At 32.8% G+C, this 8316-nt stretch overlaps 1 long non-coding RNA gene across 3 annotated transcripts in view; it reads right to left on the bottom strand.

Moving 5' to 3' along the window:
• Positions 1-3544: 3544 nt before the first annotated feature.
• The window catches only part of LOC122553905, an 8418-nt gene continuing 3646 nt past the window's right edge, over positions 3545-8316 (bottom strand). For all 3 annotated transcript variants that reach the window (XR_006312869.1, XR_006312868.1, XR_006312870.1), the window contains 3 exons: positions 7475-7550; positions 5743-5805; positions 3545-4761 (listed from right to left, as the gene is read on the bottom strand). This is a non-coding gene — a long non-coding RNA (uncharacterized LOC122553905). The remainder of the gene's footprint in view (positions 4762-5742; positions 5806-7474; positions 7551-8316) is intronic.

The following is an 8316-nucleotide window of genomic DNA, read 5'->3' as shown; positions in this document are numbered from 1 at the left end:
AGAAGTTAGCTGTTTATTTTAAAAAGGTCATTCAGCTATATTTGAACAAAAGTGTTTGTACTCAAAAATGCAGGGAACACAACATTATATCTTTCCTTGCTCTGGATTTCTTGAAGAGATATGTAAATTTATTATGAATATGATAGTATTTATTATGATCAATGTTTAGACATTTGTGTCAGCATTGGGAAGAAAATAATTAGACAGTGCTAGTGAGTATTCCATTGAACAAAAGATGCAGTCAGTGACATTTGATAGAAAAGGGAATTCTGACAATTGTGTGATTCTTGTTCATTGTCAACTAATGTTGGAATAAAAATGAAAAAAAAACTCACATCTTCAAAACAATTTTTCTTATATAGAAATTAAAATAAAAATAATTTTGGAATGCTCATGATTTGAAAAGGCAAAACATCATTTAATATGTCATGCCAGCTGACAAGTTATTTTTCCCACATTGTAATATTTCCAAAATTTCAAAATTTCACGTTAGTTTAACTAAACAGCAAATTGATGTATCTCCATTGTTTTCTTGCACAAATTAAAAACCAAGCTTAAAACTTTTTTAATATGAAAAAAATATTTCGCTCTGAATGAGACCATTTGAATCACAATAAATGTTTGTATTACATTAAAATTTAATCAAAGCATATCAAGTAGGATACCACTATTAAAATACAAGTCAGCATTCACTATTGTTGGGAAATGGGACGTTGCAATATGTTTACGTCACTGATCCATAATTCCACATATAGAGCTCGATATATTGAATCTAAACAATGATTAAATATTAGATATAAGCAACATTAGTCTTATGAACAGTTCCTTGCAAACTTAAAAATCTTTAGAAATCTCATGTTGCTGTCCGTAATTTATAGACATGAACAGAATTTTTTCGAATGCAAAACAATATGAAGTGTCTTAGCTAATAAAGCCGAATATTAATCCAATGATTTTTTTGTGAAAAATCAAATAGCAAATGATCAAATATATGCTGTGAATGTTGGATGGGAAATCATTGGTTGGTTTGTGGGTGTGTTGATCTGGATAAAAAGGTCAATTTTCCATTCTAGCATTGGCGCGAAGAGATAATGGATTAATTTAAAATGTGAATCTCACGATGTTTGCTACAAAACCAAAGCTGAATTACCGGGGTGACAATGAATTGATAGTTAATTTTAGAAGTCTGGCGAAGTAAATGATTCAAAAATTTCCAAACAGCTTTGCTCTGATGTTGACTAGATATTTATTTCGATCAATGAACTGAGAATTAAAATGCTGGCATGATTTGTGGGGAAAATATGAGACATTCACTGATTATTGATTAGAATTGTTTCATCATTCAAAATTCTAGGATATTCAAGATTTCTGTACTTCCTGCTTCTGCTTTTCATCTGAAGAAATATGATATATAAATTCACGTTATTTTCATCTCATCCATATTTACAAATTTCCGTCAGAATTATGAAGAAATTGCGTAGATAAAGAACATGGGATCATAGAAAAATATTGTCAGCAGCATGTATAGAGGAAGTGATTTCAATATTGTCTTTATAAAAGCAGATGAATAAAGTTAATGGGGATCTGATTGAAATGTTTGCAGCTACTGATGTACTGAGCCGTGATTACACTTTTGTCGTGATGATTGGACTGAAAACCTGCGAGAAAACTTGCCTTTCATTTCGATATATGTTACTATAAGCATTCTCGGTGATAAGTAATTAAGTGTGATTTTTGGGTTGTGAAAGATATAATGCATGAACTATAAGGAGGTATCTCTAGCATATCTTTGGATCTGGTGACAGTGTGATGTTTGCTGCGATACTTCAACAATAAACACCCTTGACTTGTCATTCCCAGCTCAGGCAATGGCTGCAAGTCAAGTTGCCAGGAAGTCTGCTTCCACCTCGCCAATACACAGCACTTGGGCTGGTTTAAACTGGATCTCCCGAACTTTTGTGTCCTCTTTGACCGGACATTCCACTGCTTTCTGAAGCTGATTTATTTTGTCTACTGTTTGCTTTAGTTTGACATTTCTTAGCTCCGATTTCTCCAGCTATAGTAATAATACGAATGTTAAGTATGGGCCACTGGCTACTTGACCTCAGCGGACAGATACAATGTGGTTCACTTATTGTTATAATAATGAATTAATAATTAATGTTTGCAGTTTAACAAATAATACAATTTAATATTGTTCAGCAGTTTACATTGACATGCATTAGGTACTCATCCAGAGAGATCAACTGACAATTATAAGCTATTTGCAGGATTCTTGAATTGAAGGAAAGATACAGACGTGCAGAGTATTTTTTGGAAGGAATTGATTTTTCATTCAAATGTGTAGGCTGTTCAAGCATTCTATATCGCCTTCCATTGGTCTTCTTGTCGAGCATGATAATTTGTAATTCATGTAAATTGTAACATGTTCTGCATTTTGAGATTTGTATCAGATTTAAGAAGAAAAAGAGGGGCAATTAACATGAGAAATTCAGTAAATAGAAAGCACAGTAAATTAAATTTACAGAGGCAACTTTTAATGTTTTCTCTGAATATTCAGACAAATATGTCTAATGTCAAGAGCGTGATGCTGGAAAAGCACAGCAGATTAGGCAGCATTCGAGGAGAAGCAGAATCGACGTTTTGGGCATTCTCCCTTCATCACGAATCTTTTCTGATGATGGCATAATGCCCGAAAGCTCGATACTCCTGCTGTTTGAATGTGCCTGGCCTTTTCCAAAGCCACACTCTCGACTCTGACCTTCAGCTTTGGCTTGCGTCACTTTCTCCAAATATTTTTAATGAACATGAATTGAAGTTTTTAGCATCCGCAGTTGAACAAGACCAAATTGACACTTTTTTTGCAATATTTATAGTGAAAACACTATTTGAAAACACGCATCAAATAAGAACGAACATCTCTGGCGGTTAGAATCCTTGGCCATTCATAATAAAGAATAACTGTTCCTTTGGATAACCAACATTGTATATAATTATTGAACTGTAATACCAGAGGACAACTATTGCATTTATCAGAGGGAATGATGAACCCAATCCTGACTGTGATAGTGGTGAATGATCTCAGGAACCATCCAATAGTTACTGTGATCATTCTACTGAACAATAATTAGTGTTCATGAAGACCTTTGCGAGTCTTTATGTGCAGTGTTTTGTTTGAGCATTCATTTCAGTAACTTTGAGATATTTTACAAGATTAACAATTGGGTGTTAAAGATAAGTTTTAAACGGAACTTTTTTTAATTGTTAATTTTGATAAGCAAAACACAATTCTAAGTTTATGGAATACCTCTGTGTGGAAACAGGCCATTTGGCCCAACAAATCCTCACTGACTTTCCAAAGAATTATCCACTCTGAACCATTCAGCTTTCAGATTACTTTCATTTACCCCTCACTAATGCGCCTAACCTACACATACCTGAACACAACGTACAATTTAGCATGGCCAATTCAGCTAACCTGCACATCTTTGGATTGTGGGAGAAAGCCAGAGCAAAGTCACATCGACGCAGGGAGAACATGCAAACGCCACACAAACAGGTGGCCAAGGCTGGAATTGAACCCAAATTGTAAGGCAAGAGTGCTAACCACTGATCCACTGTTCTCAATACCGAGCCCCATGCAAGAAGTGAGAGAAGTGAGAGACGTGCAAAGTCAAATTTCAAATGAACAGTCTGTGATATTGACAAAGCATATTAATCTTAAATTCAATATGAATAGATGAATGAAAACAAACAAAAGCAAATACCTGACAAATCATGAATGACAATAATTAGAAAATTAATTTGAGCAAAGGACACAACAATATTTAGATGAATTGCATTGTTTAATAACAAATTTGGGATTTAACTGTCTAATGAATAATGGGAAGTGACATTTGTTTATTTTACTGCCAAAGAAATTGACTTGCTTTTAATCTTTGTAACACTGCAGAATAGCGATTTATGTGCCTGGAATATTTGAATTAAGCTTTTTCCAATTAAAAATAAAAATTCAGTACAAATACTTCTTCATCTTTATGACCACAACATTCTCAAATACTTTCCAGGAATTTAGAACCAGCAGAATTAGTGAATTTCTTTTTTGGGAACTTGCAGAGAATAACAGCAGATTCTGTGAATTCGTCATTCAATGCATGTATTCAGCTGAAGGCAACATCCCTTCCTTGCAAAAATGCTCAACTTCGAAGAAATAAAAATGTACTGTCATTGTTCAATGAAATAATAGAGGTGTTAATTCTTTTTCATTTGACTTAACAAAACGCAGGAAATTTTAAATTATTTTGTTGCATGAAAAACATTTAAATCTGATGTCAATATAAACACAATAAATGTTCGCATCGAACTGAAATATATTTAAATGCATTCAACTATGCTTCCACGGGCAAAATAAGAATTGATATTAACAATGATTGAGAGATTATATGCTACAATATATTTAGTTATTCATGTAAAGAGCCGTAATTCCACATTTGCAACATATACTAGACTGAAAAATTATTAGGTATGAGCAACAACTGAATTGTAAAATTCGATCAATGAATTTAGGAATAATGAGAAATCTTGTTTTGCTATGTGACTGATGAATATGAGGAAACAAACAGGAATTATTGCAGTGAAAAGTAATTGCAGGTCTCTAAATTCAAAGCCTGTGATTACGGTGATCATTCAATTAAGCAAACATCAGACATTTACAATGAATGTTGAATGGGAAGTTCTTGGATCCATTGTGTGATACTTGACCTGTAAAAGAAAACGCAATTTCATAGTGCAGTATTGGTTCTCAGAAAGAATTGCTTTAATTAAAATGTGTATCTCACTTTGCTTGTTCAAAAAACTTTCTTAAACAATTGTGCAATTATTGTCATGACAATGACTTGATAATTAATGTTGTATTTTGAGCAATTAAAATGATTCAATATTTCAAAAGTACTTTGCTGTGATGTCGATTGGATGTTTATTAAGATCGGTAAACTGAGAAACAAAATATGGCTTTATGGATTAAAGAAAAAAAATGAGCCATTCAGTGATGATAGAACAAGTTTTTTTCTTTTCTGACTCAAAAACACAGGTAATACAAGAATTATGAATGTCCGTCTAATGTTTTCCTCATGGTATCTTAATTTATATGGTTAATATTATGGTCAGTGTTCAGACATTTGTGTCAAAATTTGGAAGAAAATTAATAGATAACGAAAGCGAGCAAATGATGCAGTCAATGACATTTGGTATATAAAGTAATTATAATAATTGTATTGTACAATGATGAATAATGTCGAAATAGAAAAGACAAATAATTCAACATGTACAAAGCAGTTCTTTTCTTACAACGAAACAAAACTAATAATCATTTTCCAATGCGCATGATGTGATAAACAAAACAGTCATTTAATGTGTTATATAAACTGAAGACTACTTCCATTTTGCAAAAATGGAGGACTTTCACAAATTCAAAATTTATGTTTGTTGAATTATACAACAAAAATTGTTGTAATTTGAAATTTCTCTTGCACATAAATTTAAAATAAGTAGACTTAAAGATTTTTAGAATATCAAAGTTTTGTTCCAATCAATATCCGTGATAATGTAGAAGTATTGTTTTAAGCAACATAAATCATCTTTAACTACTGAACTGAAATAAAAGATATCAATTGGACTTGTTGCATGGAATAGTAAACAAATGCTTACTGTTGTCATTGGTTTCAGGAGCAAAAAGGTACTTACTCAGGTTATTCTTCTGAACAGTAATCAGATGGTGATGAAAGCCTTTGTGTTGCTTTCTGTGTACTGTTTAGTGCGAACGTTGGTTTCGATAAAATTGAGAGATTTACATGAATTAGTAACAGATTGATAATTGGGTGTGAAAGATCTGATTTAAAATCAGACAATTTTTGAAACTTACTAGAATTGCTGAGTGAAACATTCTTGAACCATCATGCAATAATTTGGATAAGTGAGAGATATGCAAATTCAACTCTCAAATGAACACATCCTAATATTTTCACAGCATTTCAATGTCACATTCAACATAATTAGGTGACTGGAAAGCTAAACAAATCTCACACAATTCATAAACCGATTAATAAGTAAAAATTGATGAATAATAGCAAGTGTCAATTGTTTATTTTACTGAAGTAGTAATTGATCTTTTCTCATATTTATAACACTGAAACATAAAGTTCTATGTGTTGTTTGAACTAAGATCTATAGAACAAGAGAAAATTAGTGACTATCATAACTTCGTATGTTTCAGCTTTATGACTGCAACATTCTCAAATATTTTCCCAGGAATATTGATTGAGGTATATATCTTGCTATTCCTGGGAATTAGATATATCTTGCTATTCCTGACCAGAAGAATGTATATAGCAGATACTATGATTATTGGAATGAACAGTGATACCTCCAAACCATCTACTGATAGTGTGATTGGATACACAGGAAATGTCAGCATCGAAATAAATTATAATCAAATCAATTCAATAATGTTTCCAAGTTTAAGATAAATACAATATTCACAATGATTGCGAGATTGTACATTGCAAAGTCCTTGCATTATTCATTGTATGGAAGCATAATTCCACATTTATACCCCTTACTGGATTGAACAATTATTCGATATAAGGTATTAGCAACAAAGGGATTTTATAACTTATATTCGTGAATTTGACAGTAATGAGATATCTCATCTTGATATTAGACTGTGTAATGTGTAGAAATGAAGAGTAATATTGCAGGGAAAATAATTGGAACTCTCTGAATTTCAAAGTCGGAGATTACTGTGATCTTTCAAATGAGCAAATATCAGATATTTACAAAGAATTTTGTAAGGGATGTTATTGGCTTTTTGTGTTTGCATTGGCCTGAACAAACAGATATTAATATAGTAGCATTGACAATAAGAAATAATGAATGAAATTTAAAAACCGCATTTTTAACAAAGTCTAAATTAAATTGCTGTGTATTATTACAATTGATCATTGTTTCTAGAATCTTGACAGATAAATTGACTTAATATTTTGAAAGCAATTTGCTCTGATGCTGATTGGATATTCAGTAAGATCAAGAAACTGAAAATTAAATTATAAAATTTAGCTGTATGATTTGACAGAAATCATACAGCAACAATTGAAAAAATGATTTTGTTCAAAAACGCAGGCAATGCAAGAGTTATATGCTTTCTTCCTGCAGTTTTCTTGAAGACACATGTTAATTTTATTCATGCAACTTTAATCACAATAAATGTTTTGACATTTATTTCAGAATTAGATTAGATTAGATTAGATTCCCTCCAGTTTGGAACAGGTCCTTCAGCCCAACTAATGCACACTGATCCTCCAAAGAGTAACCGATTCAGGCCTATTTCTCCTTGACTGATGCACCTGACACATGAAAGTAATATTACTGCGAACATAAGATAGAATCAATGACATTTGGTGCGGAAAGGAATACTCACAATTTTGCGATTATTGAACATTAACAACGAACATGGAAGGTAAAGGAAAATTGTCAACATCTCCAAGCAATTTTTTCTTAAAATGAAATGAAAATAAAAAATCATTTTGGAAGGCACATGATTTGAAAAAAAGGAAACAATCATTTAATGTGACATTTGAGCTGAAGACTAGTTCCCGTTTCCCCCATTGTATGCTTTACAATAATTTAAAATTTAGTGTCAGTTGATCTACAGAAGAAATGGATATACACCCATTGTTTTCTTGTACACCAAAAAAAGCAAATGTGAAGCAAATTTATCATGAAAATAATATCGCTCTGAATGTAATCATTTCACACACAATAAATGTTTGTATTGAATTGAAATTCAATCATAGCTGTGGGAGTGTTTTCCCCTGACAGGGAATGAAGACTCAGGAGACAGGCAGAGCTCAGGCAAGTGAAAGATGTTTACTCATGCAGCAAGGAGTTAATGAAGGGATCATCACCCGAGGCCACTCTCAGAAGGGAGATCCATGACACACTGAAAAGTGTACAGTAAAAAGCAACATTTTTATGAACTTGCTGTATTACGATGGCCATATGCAATGTGGTTAAAGCCCTTCCCTCCTCATGCAGGCACCCAGACCAAACACATAATCTCAGATGAGATAAAAACAATAACTGCAGATGCTGGAAACCATATTCTGGATTAGTGGTGCTGGAAGAGCACAGCAGTTTAGGCAGCATCCAAGCAGCTTCGAAATCGACGTTTCAGGCAAAAACCCTACACCAGGAATAAAGGCAGTGAGCCTGAAGCGTGGAGAGATAAGCTAGAGGAGGGTGGGGGTGGGGAGAAAGTAG

This window comes from Chiloscyllium plagiosum, chromosome 10, assembly GCF_004010195.1.
Source record: "Chiloscyllium plagiosum isolate BGI_BamShark_2017 chromosome 10, ASM401019v2, whole genome shotgun sequence".
Taxonomy (NCBI): domain Eukaryota; kingdom Metazoa; phylum Chordata; class Chondrichthyes; order Orectolobiformes; family Hemiscylliidae; genus Chiloscyllium; species Chiloscyllium plagiosum.
The sequence above is the reverse complement of the archived record's forward strand: the minus strand, read 5'-3'. Positions and strand labels throughout refer to the sequence as shown.